The sequence below is a fragment of the Arachis ipaensis genome, chromosome B08, assembly GCF_000816755.2.
Source record: "Arachis ipaensis cultivar K30076 chromosome B08, Araip1.1, whole genome shotgun sequence".
Taxonomy (NCBI): domain Eukaryota; kingdom Viridiplantae; phylum Streptophyta; class Magnoliopsida; order Fabales; family Fabaceae; genus Arachis; species Arachis ipaensis.
Window position 1 is genome coordinate 27,465,215 of NC_029792.2, and position 22,190 is coordinate 27,487,404.

The 22,190-nt window shown below is 37.4% G+C and overlaps 2 long non-coding RNA genes across 3 annotated transcripts; both read left to right on the forward strand.

The window, feature by feature from the left end:
* On the forward strand, positions 4,294–9,177 carry LOC110265443. The gene is made up of 5 exons (XR_002351588.1): positions 4,294–4,584; positions 6,228–6,422; positions 6,513–6,567; positions 6,662–6,819; positions 8,922–9,177. It is a non-coding gene; the product is annotated as an uncharacterized LOC110265443 (long non-coding RNA).
* Positions 18,108–19,684, forward strand: LOC110265444. Of its 2 annotated transcripts, XR_002351590.1 has the most exons (5): positions 18,108–18,337; positions 18,411–18,626; positions 18,720–18,822; positions 18,920–19,018; positions 19,282–19,684. It is a non-coding gene; the product is annotated as an uncharacterized LOC110265444 (long non-coding RNA). The 2 variants fall into 2 exon arrangements; XR_002351589.1 differs by having other exon boundaries at positions 18,720–19,018.

Genomic DNA, 22,190 nt, shown 5'->3' on the forward strand with positions numbered 1-22,190 from the left:
AATCTGAATTTAGAATAGTAGAGTGTTGCAGACATAAGTGGAGTACTTAATTTCTGGGTTGACTTGCTAAAAAGATGGAATTAATGAACTTCTCGAGGCATCTATTGTAGACACATGGCCGCTCTAGATGAACTATGTGACCAACTTTCTTTATTCCTTCTAATGTGCTGCTATCTCCCAGTTGTAAACTTAATACTCAGGGCTATACAAAAAAATTATGTTAATGTATCACTTTTTAGTAAGTGCCAAAGTTTTATTGGGACAATGTGAGATCATGATTTCCCAAATATAAATTAAAAGAAAAATTATTACGACTTATAGTATACGTATTAAAGAAGTTCAATTCATGTTCATTTCTCTTGTTGGTTTTTCACAATGCTATGATTTTTATTCAAGTCTTCTTGCAACCACATTTTTTTCTATCCTTGTACATTATTTTTATATCTGTGGCCTATCAGGGAAATTGGAGAGCCGAGACTTCTTTTTAGTTTGCACCAGCATCTGGTTTGCAGAGGCGATGATAAATGCATCTCCGTTTTCTTCGCTGGACCACGCAACATCCTTTGCAAGACAGTTGTGGTTTAAAGAGTCTTGTATACAATCATGGCTAAATGTCTTCTCTAGACACCTTCATCTCACTGATGCCATTGGTCATGCACCTGCTTTAATGAAGAAGGTTTGATCTCTACTGCCCAACAAATTTTGATATGTGTTTCATATTTTTGGATGAAACCCGACAGAGATTTCAGGTGGTTATGTTAAAATTTTAGGACTTGCTTCAATGGGACCAAATGTACAAAGCTAAATTTGGATTTGCGTTTATAACAAGTACGGACACGTGGTTCTCACAGAAAATACTTAATGAAATGAAGGTAAATATTCAGGTGTTTACTTTTGTATTTATCTATGTCTGACATATATAAAAACTCTTTATTAGCAATAAGGAGCATACAGTAGTCTATATATATGTATAAGTAAATCTCTTCATATTTATTTTTTATATTCACGTAATTTAAACCTGAGATCTTATTAGAAATTAAATTCTAACAAGAATAATGTTCCTATTTATTTATATATTTGCCATGTATAATAGGAACCAAAAGGATCAGGTTCTACGAGTGCATAATATTAAAGCATAGATATCCTTAGGTGAAATACCCTTATCCATCCATCCATTCATCAATTCTGTACAAATCCATAATCTCATAATCAGAGTACTTTGATCTATATCCAGGAGATGCATAAAATTCATTGTTTGTGTCCATGATTTGTTTTATGTCAAAATTTGGATGTGAGTGAACCAAATTAGAGAATACTTTGGTCTTTCAAACTTCTTTATTTTATTCGAAAGCTAAATGTCGAAATCTTGTATTAGAGAACTTATCAGATGAGCTCAGATATATCAAATTAATATAAGACATGTCACTAGGAGAATACTTTATTCAAAAGTCACACAAATAAGAGTGAGGTTAGCAAATTCTGTTTCATATATCAGCCTAACATAGTTAAAATTGTGAAGCTACCACTAGAAACAAATGAGTATCTCTTCACTTCTAAATAAATCCACCAAAAACAACTAACTATATGAATATATATAGAAGACTTCTTTTTTTATTCAATTAGCTTATAAATGTGCAACTTTAATACTCCTATATATTGTGTTCTAGTCTCAATCTAATATATTGACTTCTTTTTTCCTTCTTATTCTATACTATATGTGTGCATCCGGTTTCTAGTTTCAACTATTTGAATGTTTTGACATGTTTTACTTAAAGAAATAGGCAAACTGGTTATGCTATTGTAATTGTAAGTGTTTCAGGCAATGTTCTAAAAACCAGACCGGACCGGCCGGTGCGACCGGTTTAATCGTAAACCGTTAGCTAAAACGGTTCGATTTGCTATGCAAAACCGTTAATTTGAAAACCGGATTTAAATCGTTGAACCGGCCAAGAACCGGTCGGTCGGATCGGATTGGGACTTGGCCGGTTCTCATCAAACGATGCCGTTTCGCGTAAAAACCAAACAGAAGCACGCGTGAAGCCAGCAGTCAAGTCACAACCAACCCAATCTCCAATTCTTCCATCTTATTCCTCCTCTCCAAAGAAACGGAAACCCTAGCCTCACCGTCGCAAGCTATAAGAAGTGAGCCACCGCCGCTGTCCATCACAATCAGGGGCAGGTGTGAAGCACAGAAGCCTCGCCTCCCAACCCTAGAGCCCCTTCTCTGGTTTATTTTATCTGCTTCCTTCTCCCCAAACAAAAACGGAAACTCTAGCATCATCACCGTCCGTCACAGTCAGGGGCTCCTCTCTTCATTCCGTTGGCGTCTTCCAAAGAAGAACCCCTGTTGGCTCTCAGTCTTCGTACTCTACTGTCGACGTTGTTTGCTCGCAATCGTCCTTCGAAGTCTTTGTTCTCTTCTGCACCCTCCGTCGTCCCGCTCGTCGCCTGGTCTCCGTCTCCGCCGCGCTTCTGCCCCTCGGCTCAGACTGCTCAGAACGAAGGCAAAGGCTTCATTTTTTTTAATTTTCGTTCTCTGTTCTTCATTCTTTACTCAAAACATTGTTTATTTTTGGATTCTACTAATGCTACTATATTCAAATGTGAATCTAGCTGTATTATACTTTGTTTTCTTGTTTGGATTGAATCATTAAATGATTAGTTGATTTATTTTGCTAGTTAATCTTTGTTAGAATTGTGCTGCTTCAGTTGATTTAGTTCACTACTTAATCTTGTTAATCTTCATTAAAATTGTGTGCTATCTTTTGTTTTGTGTCGTGACTCAATTGTGCTTAGATTGTGACTGACTTAAACTTGTGCTTAGATTGAATGATTAATTGATTATTGATTAGCTATGGCCGTTTTGATGTGTTGCCGTTTTGTGTTTTGTAATTTTTATATACAGTGATGTGCTGTTGTCTTGTGTTTTGTGACTTAATTGTGCTTAAATTGAATGATTATTAATTGATTAATTGATTATTACAATAGCAAAAAAGAAATCGTTCTTACAACTATATGGTCAGTATCATTTTATCTTGGAGATATTGTAGCTATGTTGGTTTACTCTCCTTCGGTATATATGTTCAGCTGAAAAATTGTTAGTTCAGAATAGTTGCAGAGCTTGAGATCTTTGAATCTGCTGCAAGCGTGCTGGAATTATTGTGATTTTTATATAGGATAGTTGTTCTGCCATGCTATTGCTGCCTATATAAGTGTGTAGTTTGTAACCCTCATTAAATTACCTCAGCTATACCATCAATTAAATATCCTGAATACTAATATGCAGTTGCTATTTCAATCTGCATTCTGCATAATACTGTCTAAATATGCTGCTGCTACTTCAATCAGCATTCTGCAATATGCTTTAAATCTGTTTCTTATGATCTCAAATCTATGTTTTGATGTTTTTTGAGGTTGATCACTGCCTTTTCCTTCGTTGTCTTGTCTTTTTGCTCCTTTACTACTCTCCGATACTCTATATTTTTGCAGTGTAACCTTTGCTCATTCTTTCTCTCTAAAAAGGCGATTATTTATTCAGGATTTGATACTTGATGTTAGTTTAGAAGAAGCCATTTTAGAATGAAATCAGGTATACATCTTATTAGTTTGGTGTTTGTTGACTGAACCAGATTAGTTAAGATTTTACCAAATTTTTTTTTGTATATTTCTAATAAGAACAATTATTATTATTCTAATTTCAAAAATAAAAAAAAATTATTTATAAGTTTAGCTATTTTATTATTTTTATTCTTTAGATTTCTATTACAATAATCATTCCTGTTTTTATATTATTATTATGGCAACATATACTCATTATAATAAATATTATTATACTTATTATTATTATTGTTCACATTATTATTATTGCCATTGTGATTATTATTATTATTAAAAATAAAAAAATTATTAATAAGTTTAGCTATTTTATTATTTTTATTCTTTAGATTTCTATTACAATAATCATTCCTGTTTTTATATTATTATTATGGCAACATATACTCATTATAATAAATATTATTATACTTATTATTATTATTGTTCACATTATTATTATTGCCATTGTGATTATTATTATTATTAAAAATAAAAAAATTATTAATAAGTTTAGCTATTTTATTATTTTTATTCTTTAGATTTCTATTACAATAATCATTCCTGTTTTTATATTATTATTATGGCAACATATACTCATTATAATAAATATTATTATACTTATTATTATTATTGTTCACATTATTATTATTGCCATTGTGATTATTATTATTATTATAACACAATTTTAAACACCTACCTTATTGTTATTTGTCTTTTGAAAGCAGCCTCCGCGCCCCCAATCCTTCTTCTTCATTTTTATACACTGTACTTCACTCCAGTTCTAATTTACAGCCTTGAATCCAGTGAACCAAGTCCTCATCCAAAAAAACTCTCACCTCTCACACTCTTGCCTCTCGCATCTGTTGCCGATGAGTACTGTTCATTTCGCGTTGCCGTTTTGATCTCTAAGAGCTGCCTATTACGTCGCCGTCTCTACCCGCGTGGTCGTCATTGATTCAAGCCTGCTACTGGCTCGTCTTCTCTTCTCCAGTAAGCACCAATATTTCTTCTTATTTGAGATGTTAATTAGTGATAATGGTATGTGTTTTATAGTCAATAATGACGAAGTGTGTGTGAAAGGTGCAACTCCTTGATTTCATTGTTTTCTGTTTACGTGAAACATGTACAATATAAAATTGGTTTGGAATGAAGATGACAACATGTTTGACTCTGATTTATGGTTTTGTAATAAATTTTTATATGTAAATACTAGGTAATTAAGCAATTAACTAACTACATGTTATATGAAGGATAATCCAAAATGGTGAGTTAAGAATGACCTTGAATTTTGTATATAATTTTTTGCTCTTATAATTTCTTAAATATTTTTTACCGAAAGCTCAATTTTTTAAGATAAAGAGCTAATAACATGATATTTGAGTCTTTATGATGATCAATTCAATTTAAAAAAATAGATTTTTTAATCTTCATGTTCCAATTCTTTTAAATAAAAGTTAAATTTCAACACAAAACAAGATAAACTTATTCATTCTTTTACACCAACCATATGGTCTATGTATTCTTAACTACGGATTATATAAAGGACAATCCAAAACAATGAGCTAAGAATGTCTTTGAATTTTGAGTGTTATTGTATTAGATTGCAATATATTTTGATTAGGTTGGAATTTTGCTTATTTAACTAGTATTTAAAAAATTTTAAATGCTCCATCTTCATAATTTGATATGACTTACTATCTAAGCTACAGAGATATAAGTGCCAACTAGAGCAATAAGTGACCTTGTAAACAAAATTCCTATTATGATAACCAATTCTATTTCGAACTTTTCAATTAATCATGTCTCATTTTTTATGAAATTCTACTCCTACAACTTCACTAACACACAAATAATTTTGATGAAATACTACTCCAATTAATCATCTCCTTTGTATCCGAAAACAACCTCACCTATCTAATAATTTGATTTGAGTATTTGACCGATTTGTGATTACTTATCTTTCTTTTATTTTTTTAAATCATATTAATTAGGATTCTAACCCAAATCACTTGTGGGGAAGATTAGGGATAGTGGGGGGAAATTTTGAGGTGCCCACTGCCCACCATAAAAAAATGCATGACAATTAAAAACTAACTATCAAAACGGACTCTACAAGATCCTAAAAAAATAGTTTAATCATGAATTAATTTATACACGGTTATATGCTTATTTTGGTTGATATGCTTCTTTTTCCTCCTGGTTTAATTTTGGTTTCCTTTAAAAATAACATAAAGAGTCTACATAGTTATAACTATGTGTTGTGTTGGTTAACTCCTTGCATTGTATAATTATATTTTTTTGGTTAATTTATATAAACATAACTTATCAGCATCATGTGTTGTTGAAGAGAATGTGATGTTTTTTTTTTCTGCATCCTTGTATTAGGAATTTAAGATGGTTAGGATGTAAAATCCGGCTAATTAATGACTAATTAGCCCATATATAAAAATTTATTTTAGAAAGCCAAAAATGTGATTTTATGGCTTAATATGATAGAGGAGATTGAAACGAGAATTTCGATATCAATTATGTAAAAATCGGCCCAAGATTGGACCGAACGGGCCAAACCGGACCAACCGGACCCATATTGGGCCCTTGGCCCAACCAAACTAAACCTAAAACCCTTATTTCAGCACTCTCTCTCCTCTCTAAACATCAAATACGCTGGAAATGGTATGAGAAAGGGGAAGAACACTCTTCCATGGTTCTATCTCTCACTTGATCTTTAAACCACCGTAACTTTTGATCCGGAGCTCCGATTGCCACACCGTTTGTGGCCACGCATTCACCGTGACGAGCTCTATAAAATCCACTACTTTATTCTTAAGGTAAGCCACGATTTTGGTCCAGTTTTCTCAGCCTTAAATTCGAATTTATTGGAAAAAAGTGTTGAGATTTTGGGCTCTTTCATGTCATAGGACCCAACTAGCTTGAAGGAGAAGAGAAATCTTATCTTCTTGATCCTTGGGTGTGGTAAGATTCTCAACTCTAGTGAAATTATTGGTTTATGATGTTTGGGTATTGAGTTGTTGTGTTAATGTGTTTGAATATGATAATTGTGGCTTAGGTAGTGCGTATGTGAATATTGAAGCTTGATTGAGATTTTGGAAAGCTTGGAAAAGGGCTTTGGTGTGATAAAAATCTGTTCTTAGAGGTGTTGAAGCTTGGCGAGCTTGTGAAAAAGTGATTTGGAGGTATTCCAAATTAAGCGAAAAAGTGGCTAAGGTATGGTCTCGGTTTCCTGTATCTAAAATGTAAGGTGTGAAAACTTAGGCTAGAGGCCCTAAGAGAGGATTTGAATGGTTGATGTTATTGAATGGTTAAAATCAATTGTATGGTCATATATGTGATTATGAATATTGATAATTTGGTGGCGTGATGCATGAGAGATATGCATGCTTTGATATATGATTGATGATTGGTTGAGGTTAAAATGTGGGTGAAACCATGGTTGAGAATGAGGGTGGTGATGATTGTATGTATTGATGATTGATTGGAAATGGTGTTGTTGGAAATTGGAATGAGGGAAAATATATATGACATGGTATTGTGTTTTAAATTGGATTATATGATGAGGTTGGTTGATATAGGGGGTTGATGGTTATGATTTTGATAAAAATGTTAACATTTGAGTTGAGGAGGCTTGAAGTTGATTTTTGGTATATTTTGGTTGATTTCAAAAGGGGTTGGAATTGGTTTCTTTTGAAAATGGCATTTTGTGGTTTTGTATGAAAGTGTGGTTTTTGGGCATACTTTGACGGAGCATAACTTGGACTCCCGATCCCTGATTTGTGCAAAATTTGTTTAAAAATAAAATTAGATCCGGGATGTTTATGCCGTTTGAAGAACGGGCGAAAAATGATTTAAAACGGAGAAGTTATGCCCGTCGGAAGATTGGGGTTTGAATCTGTGAAATTCTGCAGCTTTTTAACTTCGTAAAATTTTTGGCAGAAAGCACTCCCACACGTAGGCGTAGCAGACGCGCACACGTCGTTTTCAAAGTTTCACTACCCAGGCGTGCACGTGGTCCACGCGTACGCGTCGATGAGCGAATTCAATTGGCACAGCCAAATTCCAGAGAGTTGTGCCTGAGTTGTGCCAGTTTTGTGCCTGGGGCACAAAACGCACCCACGCGTACGCGTGGCTGATGCGTAGGTGTCACTTGGTTTTTTCTCTCCCATCCACGCGTGCACGTGGAGGGATGCGTACGCGTCGCTGTATCTTGATGCATTCTACGTGTGCGCGTGGGCGACGCGCACGCCTGATCCTATTTCCATCCCAAAGTTAATTTTTGAGTTTTTAAAGCCAAATTTCAGACTTCTAAGCCTTCGATCTCACCCCTTATGTCTTAAAACTGATGATATACCTAGCAATGAGAAGGGCTAGCAAATGTGGTAACTTATGGGTGAAGAAAGGGGAGAATTAATGATGAATGATGATCAAAGATCATTGTATGAGATACGGAGGATGAATGTGGAAGTGCTTGATATGCATTGAGCCGAAGGGATGTGATTGTTAATGAATTGGCTGGTTATGGATTGTATTTTGAGCCGAATGGCTGAGATGTTGCCGAGTTATGGCTGAGCTATTATTGAATTATGGCTGAGTATGATTGCATATATGCTTATTGAATGAAATGTGAAATGATGCACTTCCACTATCTGAGATACGAGTTTCCCTGGGAGAAAGCAATGGCTAGCCACCATGTGCTCCAGGTGGAGACTCGATACTCTGCTGACCCTATGTCGTAAGTGTGGCCAGACACTGTGAAAATTCCGGATGAGCTCGCCCCCATGAATATACACCAGTGAGGGTGTTGGATATGAATTATGATTTATGATTGAGTATAAATCGAGTTGGGGATGCACGACAGAGGGACAGTCCAATGGTTAGCTACCAGGACTTGTCGGGTTGGCTATATAACCGACAGATGATATCATCAGCCATTAGGACAGGCATTCATCATATGCATATTATGTGAATTGTTTGGAATTGCCTAATTGACTGCATATTACCTGCTAATTATCTAAATGCCATATCTGCTTCCTATCTGCATACCTCCTTGTCTGATATAATTGTGTTTGTCATATTATATTACTGTTGGTAGTTGTGAGGTCTGAAGGATTTGGAAAGGGAGGTATTAGCTTGACTGAAGATCTTTAGTCAGTTGCCATTTATGGTTTAGTCTATTTATAAGCTTTGATTTATCTGGCGGAAGTTCTAGGATTGAATTCGGCTTTCCCAGGACATTACATGTTAGATATGTGGGTACTGTTACCATACTGAGAACCTCCGGTTCTCACCCATGCGGATTTTATGGTTTTCAGATGCAGGACGTGAGGCTTCTCGCTGAGGCATGCTGGAGACTTTTGGATTAGCGAAGATCCTTGATTCTCGGGACTTTACTTTGGTTTCATGTTTTCACTTAGATACTATTATCTCCACTAAATAATGTATATAAATATACTGTTTCGACTTCTCTTAGAGGTTGTTTTGGAGAATATGTTTTGTATTTCACCCTCTGGGTTTCCTTTGGGTTTCTTGCTATATATATATATATATATACTTGTATATACTTCTATGCTCGGGCCAGCTTTCTTCGCAACCGGATCTTGAGATTTTGGATATTTGTGTTCTTGGCACTCTTTATATATATTCTCAAGTTGGTTTACCCTTTATGTGTTTCGTTACGTTATCGATCGGAGTGTTGCGCTTTTCGAGTTACGATTTTGTTTTACCATTTTTCTTCAAAGGCTCCTAGTTATAAACATTTTTCACAATACTATATGTACTAAATTTTACTTCTAGAGGTCGTAATACCTCACCACCTCTGTCTTATGACTTAAGCATAAGGCTCTGTGTGGTAGGGTGTTACATTATGGTATCAGAGTAGTTCGTTCCTATAGAGCCTAAGGGACGGACTGACTATGCTTCTATGCATTATCTGTATGTGTGTTATGTGCTATTAGGATATCTAATTGATATAACTGGCATAAACGTTCATGAGCATGTATTTGGGACTTTGAAGCACTAGACTTTTGATATTGAGACTGATCAACTTAATATCGATTGTTTGGTGTGTATAGGAACTAGATGGCGCCTCGTGGATGCAGTCGAGGTCACGAGAGAGGTCATACTAGTACTCAGGGACCGAGAGCTAACCCAAATAACCCAGTAGATTTTATGGCGGCGTTAGAGAATATGGCTGCTGCTATGCAGGCCACTGCTGCAACCATTGGACAACAGATGAACAACCATGGCAATGATGGAAGTGGAGCTCAGGGCCCGATGACACTAGCAACCTTCTTGAAGGTTAATCCACCTAAGTTCAAGGGAACCACTAGCCCGACTGAAGCCGATACCTGGTTTCAGGCTATGGAGCAAGCACTGCAAGCGCAGGTGGTACCTAAAGGGCAATGTATTGAATTTGCTACCTATTTGCTCACTGGAGAAGCATCGCATTGGTGGCAAGGAGTCCGATATCTCCTGCAGCAGGGTGATGACCCTATCACTTGGGATGCCTTCTAGGAAGAGTTCTATAAAAAGTACTTTCCAAATTCTGCTAGGACGGCCAAGGAACTGGAGTTACTGCAGCTGAAGCAGGGTGCTATGTCCGTATCTGAGTATACAGACAAGTTTGAGGAGCTATTCAGGTTTTCTTTATGTGTCAAAGAGCTTCGGGAGACTTTGAGGAATGGAAGTACATTAAGTATGAAGGAGCACTCCGGAGCGATATCTTTAGTTCAGTGGGGCCAATGGAGATCAGAACTTTCTCAGAGTTGGTGAACAAGAGCAGGGTTGCTGAAGAGTGTGTGAAGAAGGCGGTTGCGGAGAGAGGAAGCCATAAGGGACCATTCCCACAGAACCGAGGGAAGAGCTTTGATCCTAGAGGTCCGTCTTTCAAGTGGGGAGGCTCTTTTAGGAGGCCTAACAACAACAACTCCCAAGGGAAAAGGTTTGGGAAGTAGCCTCAGAATGAGCAAGCTTGTGCTAGGTGTGGAAGTCACCATCCGGGAGTCCCGTGCAAGGCCAGGTGGGGCTTGTGCTATTCTTATGGTAAGGCAGGACATAAAGCTGCCAACTGTCCAGAAAGCAGAAGCAAGGTACAGGGAGAGCACAGCAGCCTGGTCGGGTGTTCACCACCTCAGTTGTTGGTGCCGAGGGATCTGAGACACTTATCCGAGGTAACTGTGAAATGGCTGGTCAAGTTTTAAATGCTTTATTTGATTCGGGAGCAACACATTTATTCATTACATTCAAAAAAGCTAGTGAGCTAGGATTGAAGGTTGTAGTTTTAGGTTATGACCTAAAGGTGTATAATGCCACCCATGAAGTCATGATAACTAGGCTAGGATGCCCACAAGTTTCATTTAGGGTCTAGCAACGTGATTTTGTTCATGATTTAATCTGTTTGCCGATGACCGGTCTTAATCTTATCTTGGGTTTGGACTGGTTATTTAAGAACCATGTTTTGCTCGACTGTTCTGCAAAATCGGTATACTTTATGCCGGAAGATACAGAAGGGCCGGTTATGTTGAATAGTTATTACTTGAACTCTATGCTGGTGAATTGTTCTGGGACCGAATGTCAGGGTATTCTATTGTTAACTGCGGGTGTTTCGGGTGATGATTAAAGATTGGAACAAATTTCAGTTGTGTGTGAGTTTCTGGAGGTGTTTTCTGACCATATTGATGAATTTCCACCTTACCGAGAGGTTGAGTTTACTATTGAGTTGGTGCCTGGGGCTGGACCAATCTTGAGTGCTCCTTATAGGATGTCACTGCTAAAGATGGCCGAGCTAAAGTCTCAACTAGAGGATCTGTTGGGTAAGAACTTTATCCGACCAAGTATTTCTCCGTGGGGTGCGCCAGTGTTACTGGTAAAGAAGAAAGACGAGAGTATACGACTCTGTGTGGATTACCGACAGCTGAACAAGGTCACAATAAAGAATAAGTACCCATTGCCGAGGATTGACGATCTCATGGATCAGTTACAAGGAGCTGGGGTTTTCTCCAAGATCGATTTGCGATTCGGTTATCACCAGATAAGGGTGAGGGGTGAGGACATCCCTAAGACCGCTTTCAAGACTCGTTATGGTCATTACGAGTACACTGTAATGTCTTTTGGGTTGACAAACACTCCGACAGTGTTTATGGATTATATGAATAGAGTTTTTTGTCCGTTTCTGGATAAGTTTGTTGTTGTCTTCATTGATGATATACTGATTTATTCCAAGACGGAAGAGGAGCATGCAGAGCACTTGAGGACCGTGTTTCAGATACTAAAGGAAAAGAAACTCTATGCAAAACTGTCTAAATGTAAATTCTGGAAGAGCGAGGTGAAGTTTTTGGGTCATGTAGTGAGTAAGCAGGGGATAGCAGTAGACCCATCTAAAGTGGAGGCAGTAATGAATTGGGGGCGACCAACCTCAGTAACTGAGATAAGGAGTTTTCTGGGCTTAGCTGCCTACTACCAAAGATTCATCAAGGGCTTTTCGCAAATAGCTTTGCTATTGATAAAGTTGACCCGCAAGGATGCACCGTTTGTTTGGACTCCTGAGTGTGAGAAAATTTTTCAAATGTTGAAGCAAAGGTTGACCACCACGCCTGTGTTGGTGTTACATGAGCTAAATGAATCATTTGAGGTGTACTGTGATGCCTCACTGAAGGGTCCAGGGTGCATGCTGATGCAGCATCGTAATATGGTGGCATATGCCTCACGACAGTTGAGACCTCATGAAGTTAACTACCCTACGCATGATTTGGAGCTTGCTACGGTTGTGTTTGAGCTAAAGGTGTGGAGGCATTACCTCTATGGGGTTAAGTTCCGAGTCTTTTCTGATCACAAGAGCTTGAAATACCTCTTTGATCAGAAAGAGCTCAATATGCGGTAGAGGAGGTGGATGGAGTTATTGAAGGACTACGACTTTAAGTTGCCATTCGGGGAAAGCAAATGTAGTGGCGGATGCGTTAAGTTGAAAGTCGTTGTATGCGGCTTGGATGATGCTTCGAGAAGAGGAGTTGCTCAAGGCATTCGAGAGTCTAAAGATTGATGTTCAAGAAGTTTCTGGAACTCTGTGTTTAAGTCGATTACAGATCTCAAGTGACTTTAAATCCGAACTCCTAAAGGCTCATGAAAATGATGACGTGTTACCGAAGGTGTTGCCAGCTATTGAGCAAGAAAAAGCGGTGGAGAGTGTCAGAGGATCAAGATGGACTATGGAGATTCAAGGATAGGATCATTGTGCCGGATGTTGGTACTTTGCGACAAGATATCTTAAAGGAAGCAAACAAAAGCGGGTTTTCTATTCTCCCGGGGATTACTAAGATGTACCATGATTTAAAGGCGATGTTTTGGTGGCCGGGTATGAAGAATGATGTGGCGGAATATGTTTCCAAGTGCTTAACTTGCTAGAAAGTAAAGATTGAACACCAGAGACCTTCCGAGACGTTGCAACCCTTAGAAGTTCCGCAATGGAAATGGGAGAGTATTGCGATGGACTTTGTGTCTGGATTGCCAAGGACTAGGGCCGGTGTTGATGCTGTCTGGGTGATTATGGACCGACTGCCGAAGTCGACTCATTTTCTACCCATTTGGATGAATTACACTCTTAAGAAGTTAGCACGGTTGTACATAAAGGAGATTGTGAGACTTCATGGTGTGCCTACCACTATAATTTCTGATAGAGATCCTCGTTTCACTTCAAGATTCTGGGGTGCATTTCAGAAGGCTTTCAGAACCCGATTAAGCTTGAGTATGGCTTAGCATCCTCAAACTGATGGTCAATATGAAAGGACGATCCAAACACTAGAGGATATATTGAGGGCTTGTGTTTTGGACCAACCGGCGAGTTGGGATCGGTATATGCCATTAGTAGAGTTTGCATACAATAATAGCTACCATGCGAGCATCGAAATGGCTCTGTATGAGGCTTTGTATGGGAAGAAATATCAATCTCCGCTATGTTGGCATGAAGCTGGGGAGAAAAGCTTGTTGGGGCCGGAGATGATAGCTGAGACCACCAAACAAGTCAAGAAAATCCGAGATAGGATACTCACTGCGTAGAGTCGTCAGAAAAGTTATGCCAATCAGAGGCGGAAGCCCTTGGAATTTGAGGCAGGAGACCATGTTTTCCTTAAAGTTACTCCAACCACAGGAGTAGGTAAGGCAATTAAAGCGAAGAAGTTGAAATCCTCGATACATCAGTCCATTTCAGATCCTAGAGAGGGTTGGACCGATAGCGTATCGGATGGCTCTACCACCCCACCTTTCAAACCTGCACGACGTATTTCACGTGTCGCAGCTTCGGAAGTATACTCGTGATGCTAGCCATGTGTTAGAACCTGAATCAGTTCAGTTAAAAGAAGATTTGACGCTTTCAGTGACTCCGGTCAGAATTGACGATACAAGTATCAAACGTTTGCGTGGAAAAGAGGTCCCGTTAGTCAAAGTGGCATTGAGTCGAGCCAGTGTTGAGGAGCACACTTGGGAGCTTAAGTCGGAGATGCGAACTAATTACCCACACTTATTCTCAGGTAATTGAATTTGAAATTTGTGAGCGAAATTCCCAATTAGGTGGGTAGAATGTAAAACACGGCTAATTAATGACTAATTATCCCATAAATGAGAATTTGTTTTGGAAAGCCAAAAATGTGATTTTTATGGCTTAATATGATTGAGGATATTGAAACGAGAATTTCGATACCAATTTTGTAGAAATCGGACCAAGATTGGACCGAACGGGCCAAACTGGGCCAACCAGACCTATATTGGGCCCTTGGCCCAACCAAACTAAACCTAAAACCCTCATTTCAGCACTCTCTCCTCTCTAAACATCAAACACGCTGGAAATGGTATGAGAGAGGGGAAGAACACTCTTCCATGGTTCTATTTCTCACTTGATCTTCAAACCACCGTAACTTTTGATCCGGAGTTCCGATTACCACACCGTTTGTGGCCACGCATTCACCGTGACGAGCTCTATAAAACCCACTACTTTGTTCTTGAGATAAGCCACGATTTTGGTCCAGTTTTCTCAGCCTTAAATTCAAGTTTATTGGGAAAAAGTGTTGAGATTTTGGGCTTTTTGATGTCATAGGACCCAACTTGCTTGAAGGAGAAGAGAAATCTTGTTTTCTTGATCCTTAGGTGTGGTAAGATTCTCAACCCTAGTGAAATTTTTGGTTTATGATGTTTGGGTATTGAGTTGTTGTGTTTGAATATGATAATTGTGGCTTAGGTAGTGTGTATGTGAATATTGAAGCTTGATTGAGATTTTGGAAAGCTTGGAAAAGGGCTTTGATGTGATAAAAATATGTTCTTGGAGGTGTTGAAGCTTGTTGAGCTTGTGAAAAAGTGATTTGGAGGTGTTCCGGATTAAGCAAAAAAGCGGCTAAGGTATGGTCTCGGTTTCCTGTATCTAAAATGTAATGTGGTGTGAAAACTTAGGCTAGAGGCCCTAAGATAGGATTTGAATGGTTGATGTTGTTGAATGGTTAAAATTAATTGTATGGTCATATATGTGATTATGAATATTGATAATTTGGTGGTGTGATGCATGAGAGATATGCAATCTTTGATATATGATTGATGATTGGTTGAGGTTGAAATGTGGGTGAAACCATGGTTGAGAATGAGGGTGGTGATGATTGTATGTATTGATGATTGATTGGAAATGGTGTTGCTGGAAATTGGAATGAGGAAAAATATATATGACATGGTATTGTGTTTTAAATTGGATTATGTGATGAGGTTGGTTGATATAGGGGGTTGATGGTTATGATTTTGATAAAAATGTTAACATTTGAGTTGAGGAGGCTTAAAGTTGATTTTTGGTATGTTTTGGTTGATTTCAAAAGGGGTTGGAATTGGTTTGTTTTGAAAATGGCACTTTGTGGTTTTGTATGAAAATGTGATTTTTGGGCATACTTTGACGGAGCATAACTTGGACTCCCAATTCCCGATTTGTGCAAAATTTGTTTAAAAATGAAATTAGATCCGGGATGTTTATGCCGTTCGAAAAACGGGCAAAAAATGATTTAAAACGGAGAAGTTATGCCCGTCGGAAGATTGGGGTTTGAAACTGTAAAATTCTGCCGCTTTTTAACTTCGTAAAATTTTTGGCAGAAAGCACTCCCACGCGTAGGCGTAGCCGACGCGCACGCATCGTTTTCAAAGTTTCATTACCCACGCGTGTGCGTGGCCCACGCATGTGCGTTGATGAGCGAATTCAATTTTCCCAGCCAAATTCCAGAGAGTTGTGCCTGAGTTGTGCCATTTTTGTGCCTGGGGTACAGAACGCACCCACGCGTACGCGTGGCTGACGCGTAGGCACCACTTGGTTTTTTTCTCCCATCCATGTGTACGCATGAAGGGATGCGTACGCTTCGCTGTATCTTGATGCATTCCACGCGTGCGTGTGGGCGACGTGCACGCGTGAACCTGTTTTCATCCCAAACTTTATTTTTGAGTTTTTAAAGCCAAATTTCAGACTTCTAAACCTCCGATCTCACCCCTTATGTCTTAAAACCTGATGATATGCCTAGCAATGAGAGGAGCTAGCAAATATGGTAACTTGTGGGTGAAGAAAGGGGAGAATTAGTGATGAATGATGATCAAGGATCATTGTATGAGATACAGAGGATGAATGTGGAAGTGCTTGATACACCATGAGCCGAAGGGATGTGATTGTTAATGAATTGGCTGGTTATGGATTGTGTTATGAGCTGAATGGCTGAGATGATGCCGAGTTACGGCTGAGCTATTATTGAATTATGGCTGAGTATGATTGCATATATGCTTATTGAATGAAATGTGAAATGATGCACTTCCACTATCTGAGATATGAGTTTTCGTGGGAGAAAGAAATGGCTAGCCACCATGTGCTCCAGATGGAGACTCGATACTCTGCTGTCCATATGTCGTAAGTGTGGCCGAACACTGTGAAAGTTCCGGATGAGCTCGCCCCCGTGAATATACACCAGTGAGGGTGTTGGATATGAATTATGATTTATGATTGAGTATAACTCGAGTTGGGGATGCACGACAGAGGGACAGTCCAATGGTTTGCTACTAGGACTTGTCGGGTTGGCTATATAACAAACAGATAATATCATCAGCCATTAGGACAGGCATTCATCATATGCATATTATGTGAATTGTTTGAAATTGCCTAATTGACTGCATATTACCTGCTAATTGTCTAAAAGCCATATCTACTTCCTATATGTATACCTTCTTGTCTGATATAATTGTGTTTACCATATTATATTACTGTTGGTGGTTGGGAGGTCTGAAGGATTTGAAAAGAGAGGTATTAGTTAGACTGAAGATCTTTAGTCAGTTGCCATTTATGGTTTAGTCTATTTATAAGCTTTGATTTATCTGGCGGATGTTCTAGGATTGCCTTCGGCTTTCCCAGGACATTACATGTTAGATATGTGGGTACTGTTACCATACTGAGAACCTCCGGTTCTCACCCATGTGGATTTTGTGATTTTCAGATGCAGGACGTGAGGCTTCTCGCTGAGGCATGCTGGAGACTTCTGGATTAGCGAAGATCCTTGATTCTCGGGATTTTACTTTGATTTCATGTTTTCACTTAGATACTTTTATCTCCACTAAATAATGTATATAAATATACTGTTTCGACTCCTCTTAGAGGTTGTTTTGGAGAATAGGTTTTGTATTTCACCCTCTGGGTTTCCTTTGGGTTCCTTGCTATATATATATATATATATACTTGTATATACTTCTATGCTCGGGCCGGCTTTCTTCGCAATCGGATCCTGAGATTTTGGATATTTGTGTTCTTGGCACTCTTTATATATATTCTCGAGTTGGTTTACCCTTTATGTGTTTTGTTACATTATCGATCGGAGCGTTGCGCTTTTCGAGTTACGATTTTGTTTTACTATTTTTCTTCAAAGGCTCCTAGTTATAAACATTTTTCACAATACTATATGTACTAAATTTTACTTCTAGAGGTCATAATACCTCGCCACCTCTGTCTTAGGACTTAAGCATAAGGCTCTGTGTGGTAGGGTGTTACATAGGACAGGTCGTTATATGAAAAAATCAAAATTAGGACCAGCATGTCAGCAACCTTAAACGAGAGCGCCTGTGGCTTCGGCTTCTCACCACGATGACTCTCAAATTCCCCCGGCCAGTGGTGATGGTGTCCCCCCAACTTCATGCCCATTCCATCTACCCCGCAGTAAACCAAGTCCTACTCCACAGACGAGCACAAATAGTGCCTGGAACTTGGAGCTAGGCCACGAAAACTTGGACGCTAATGTAAATGAGGAAGATTCTCTTGATCAAGAAGTTGAAGATCTCTTTGTTACTTCTTGAGCTCAAAGTCGCAAAGAATTTTGGACGATTAAGATCATCGGTAACATATATATAATTTTTCTTATTCAACGTGATTTAGACTCTATGTTATATATTAATTTTCTTGCATGTTGTCCACAATGGATACATATATAAAGTTATTCTATTCTTTATAGATTCCAATGGCACAATCAAGCCAGAAAAATTAAGTGTGAGGGAGGCTATAGAACGGCCTAATGGTAGAAGGATCATGCTCAAGTTCAACAACGAAATGCAACCAATTAAAGATGAAGCTGGACTGTTGAGTGACGTTCTTGGTCTGGTAGGAGCTGACTATGGAAAATTTCCTATTTATGAGAAAAGTTGGCATAAGATTACCACTAAAGACAAGGTGTATAATGAATGTGTAAAGGTAAAATTTTATATCCATGTTGAATTAAATCTACTTCGTTTGACAATTATTAACAATTGTATTATCTATGCAGCAAATTTTCTACTTTGATGAAGATAGTAAATGAACTATCAACAAAAATATTTTGAAAAGTATGGAAAAGTCCTAAAAGGATACAAGGCTGAGATTGTATGATGATTATTACAACCCAACATCAACGACTGAACAAAATATTGAGAACCGCCTGCCAAGAATTGATCGAGAGCATTGGAGATGGTTCCTTGACTATCGCAGTAAACTTGAGATGCAGGTAATCTAGTATATCATTTGTAATACAACAATACTATTTATCTTGCGTTGAGTCTTTTTAAATTAGTTTCTAATCACCCTTTATCTCTGATAGACCACAATAGGAGAAGTGTAGGAAAAACACGATGAATCGATCAAAACAACTATATACCCACACTGGCAGTTCGAAAAGCTTGGCAAGGCAGAGGGAAGAAGAGGTACTTTACTTTTTTATTCACTCTTTGGACTATCTATGTGTCTACATTCTCCTTAATTATGTGGAATACGGTAATGGCATAAACTTTGTTGTTACAGTCGGAACAATAAGGGAGGAGAGTCGGTAGAGGAGAGTTATGGATCACAGTGCACCAAAAAAAAGATTCCTATATCAATGATGAAGCAAGAGCAATTGGTGTAAGTACGACTTATTATAATTGATCGATAAAATTATGATCTCTCATAGGTTAATTGTTTAATTTATTGTGTTTTACCCAATTATTTTTTGAAATAGATCCCTTTATTAGTATGAGAGTATAAGTTGTTGACTCATTAATATACTTATAGACTTGTAGTGGTTGAATGTTATTTTACTGTGATGAAAGTCATGCAGTTAATTATCCTATTTGGCGTGTTCTTGACATAAGATAGACCAATCAATAAAAATATTGTATTTGCAGATTTTTGTCTGTAGGAAAGACTTGAGGAGATTGAGCAACAGGACGAGTTTCTAGAGTGTTGTCTCAAAATGATTCTTTTGCTCAAATTCTCGGAAAAGAGAAACTAGGTAGAGTGCGTGGTGTGGGTTTCAGACCGACTCTTAGACAACTCTTCTGTTTGAATTCGCATCCGTCAGGCAACGGAGTTCAAGTAGAGGAGACCCAGAGGAAGTTGCTTGAACTATAGGCAGAGTTGGAAGCTGAGAAATTGAAAAGGAATGCGATGGAGGATGAAGTAGCAGCAGAGAAGAAAAAGTGGCAGGCGATAGAGAGTGCTCCGAGATATCTATTTCAACGGCAGGGTGAGGAGCTGCCACCAGATATTGTCAAAAATAGTATATTAGGATTGAAATTATTTTGGTTTGAAGCAAACATTTTTTTTAAATTTGACTAAGCAACTCTTTGCAAGAGATTTGTTTTATTGATATTTTTATAAATATATTATTGCTAAAAATATTTAGACTAAAAATATTAAAAAATCCAAAAAATAAAAAAAAATAAATCTATAATATTTTTAAAAAAATATGCGATTTTAAACAAAACCCAAATTTTTTTAAAACTTTTTCTGAATTTAGCGGCGATTTTATACCGCCAAAAAGGTCTTAAATTTTGAAAAATCCATCTTAGATTGATGCTGTTTGTAACCGTCAGTAAACATGCTCGAAACCTACAGTTCGATATTAAGGCAGTTTAAAAACCGCCCAAAATAGCCGTAAACCTGAAAAAAATTGTGTTAAATAGCGGCGGTCCGTAACCGCTGGTAAACATGAGCGAAAGCGTGACATTGACATCTTGCGGCGGTTTTTTAATTAGTTGCCGCAAAATATTGATTCAGCGGCGGTTACTGGAAAAACTGCCACAAAACCCTATCCCTGCGCCAATAACCAGGATAGTTCCCTAAGCCACTGGCGTTTGATTTTGTGGCAGTTTAAAACCACCGCTAATCATGAAAAAAGACCGCCACTATGTCCCGTGTCCTCTTGTAGTAATATTTTGCGTTATTGTTGTAACAAATACTAGACTATTTAATGCCAACGAGCTATAACTCAAATGGCATAGTCGCTCCATACTCATCTAAGAGGTCGCAGGTTCGAGTCTCCCTATCTTCGGTAAATTGAATATATTTACAAGAGATTTTTAATTCAAATTAAAAAAATTAATTATTTTTTTAGTTTTAAATATTATTTACTAATGTAATGAAAAAGTAAAAATAAGGGTTAAGTACGATTTTGGTCCCTAACGTAGAGGCCGAAATTTTTTTTTGTCTCCGACCTTTCTTTTGCTACAAAATGGTCCCTAAGGTTTCAGTTTGTTTAAAAATCATCCTTCGGAACAAAATGCCCTTCCCCCCATCTTCTCCAAAATGTAGAAACAGAAGCAGAATGCAGAAGCAGAAAGCAGAAGCAGTAAAACAACAACAACAACAATTAGAAGAACAACACCAACAACAATAATAGATAATGAAATCAAAGCAACAACAAAAGCAAAACCAGAAGAAGAAGCAGAAATAGAAAAATTAAAGGAAAAAGGGTTGCGACGGTGGTGAAAAAGGAGGGGCTGCAGCGGTAAACTGTGAATCGCGAGGAGAGGAGAAATGCGGTGGTGGTGGCGAATCGCGTGGAAAGGGCTACAACAGTTGTGGCGACGCCGCGAATTGCAACGAGAACGGCAAGGAAGCAGCGGTGGCGGCGGCGGCATGACGGCCACCTTTTCCACACCCCCTGTGACTCTCTTTCCCCCTCTCTTTCTTTCCGGGCCCCATTCTCTTTCTCCCCCCGTTCGTTCCCTTTTTTCTTTTTTTTTAAGTTAATTACATAATTAAAAATTATGAATAATTTTTTAAATAACAATAAAAAATAAGATTACTATTTTCACATACTACAAAGTTTATAAAAAAAATTAGACAATAAATTAATCCTCAAAAGATTATACAATAGTCCTGTTAAAAAAATAAATAAAAGTAAAGTATTGTTTTTGTCTCCAACATTTGGAATAAGTCTCAAAGTTGTTCCTAACATTTAAATCGTCTTATTTAAGTCCCTAACATTTTAAAATTGGCTCAATATTATCCTGCTGTTAGGGATCTGTTAACAGAATTGACGGTGGGACAAAATTGAGACGATTTTAAAACGTTAGGGACTTAAATAGAACGAAAACGTTGGAGATAAAAACGATACATAAAATAAATTTTAATTTTATCCTTCAATAATACCATTTTTTTACTGTACATAGTTATTTAATTATTTTTTAATTACATCTAACTAAATTACACTTAATCACATTACTTTCATGCTAAATAAATTTATATTTTTTTTTATAATTTTACTCTTAAATATTTTTACTCATCATGAAATGTTTGTAGAATGACTAGAATCACATTACATTATTGTATATGTATCATTTTTTTCACCCACAAATTTATGTACTAATCATTCTACAAATATTTTATGATGAGTAAAAATTTTTAAGAGTAAAATTATAAAAGAATAAATTTATTTAGAATAAAAGTAATGTGATTAAGTATAATTTATTTAGATGTGATTAAAAAATAATTGAATAACTATCTACCGTAAAAAAATTGATATTATTGAAGGATAAAATTAAAATTTATTTCTGTGTATCGTTTTTGTCTCTAACGTTTTCGTCCTATTTAAGTCTCCAACGTTTTAAAATCCTCTCAATTTTGTCTCGCCGTCAATTCTGTTGACAGATCTCTAACGGTAGGACAACATTGAGTCAATTTTGAAACGTTAAGGATTTAAATAGGACGAATTAAACGTTAGGAACAACTTTAAAACTTACTCCAAACGTTAAGGACAAAAACAATACTTTACTCCATATTTCTTTCAAAGAGAAAGTAAAAAAAAAAT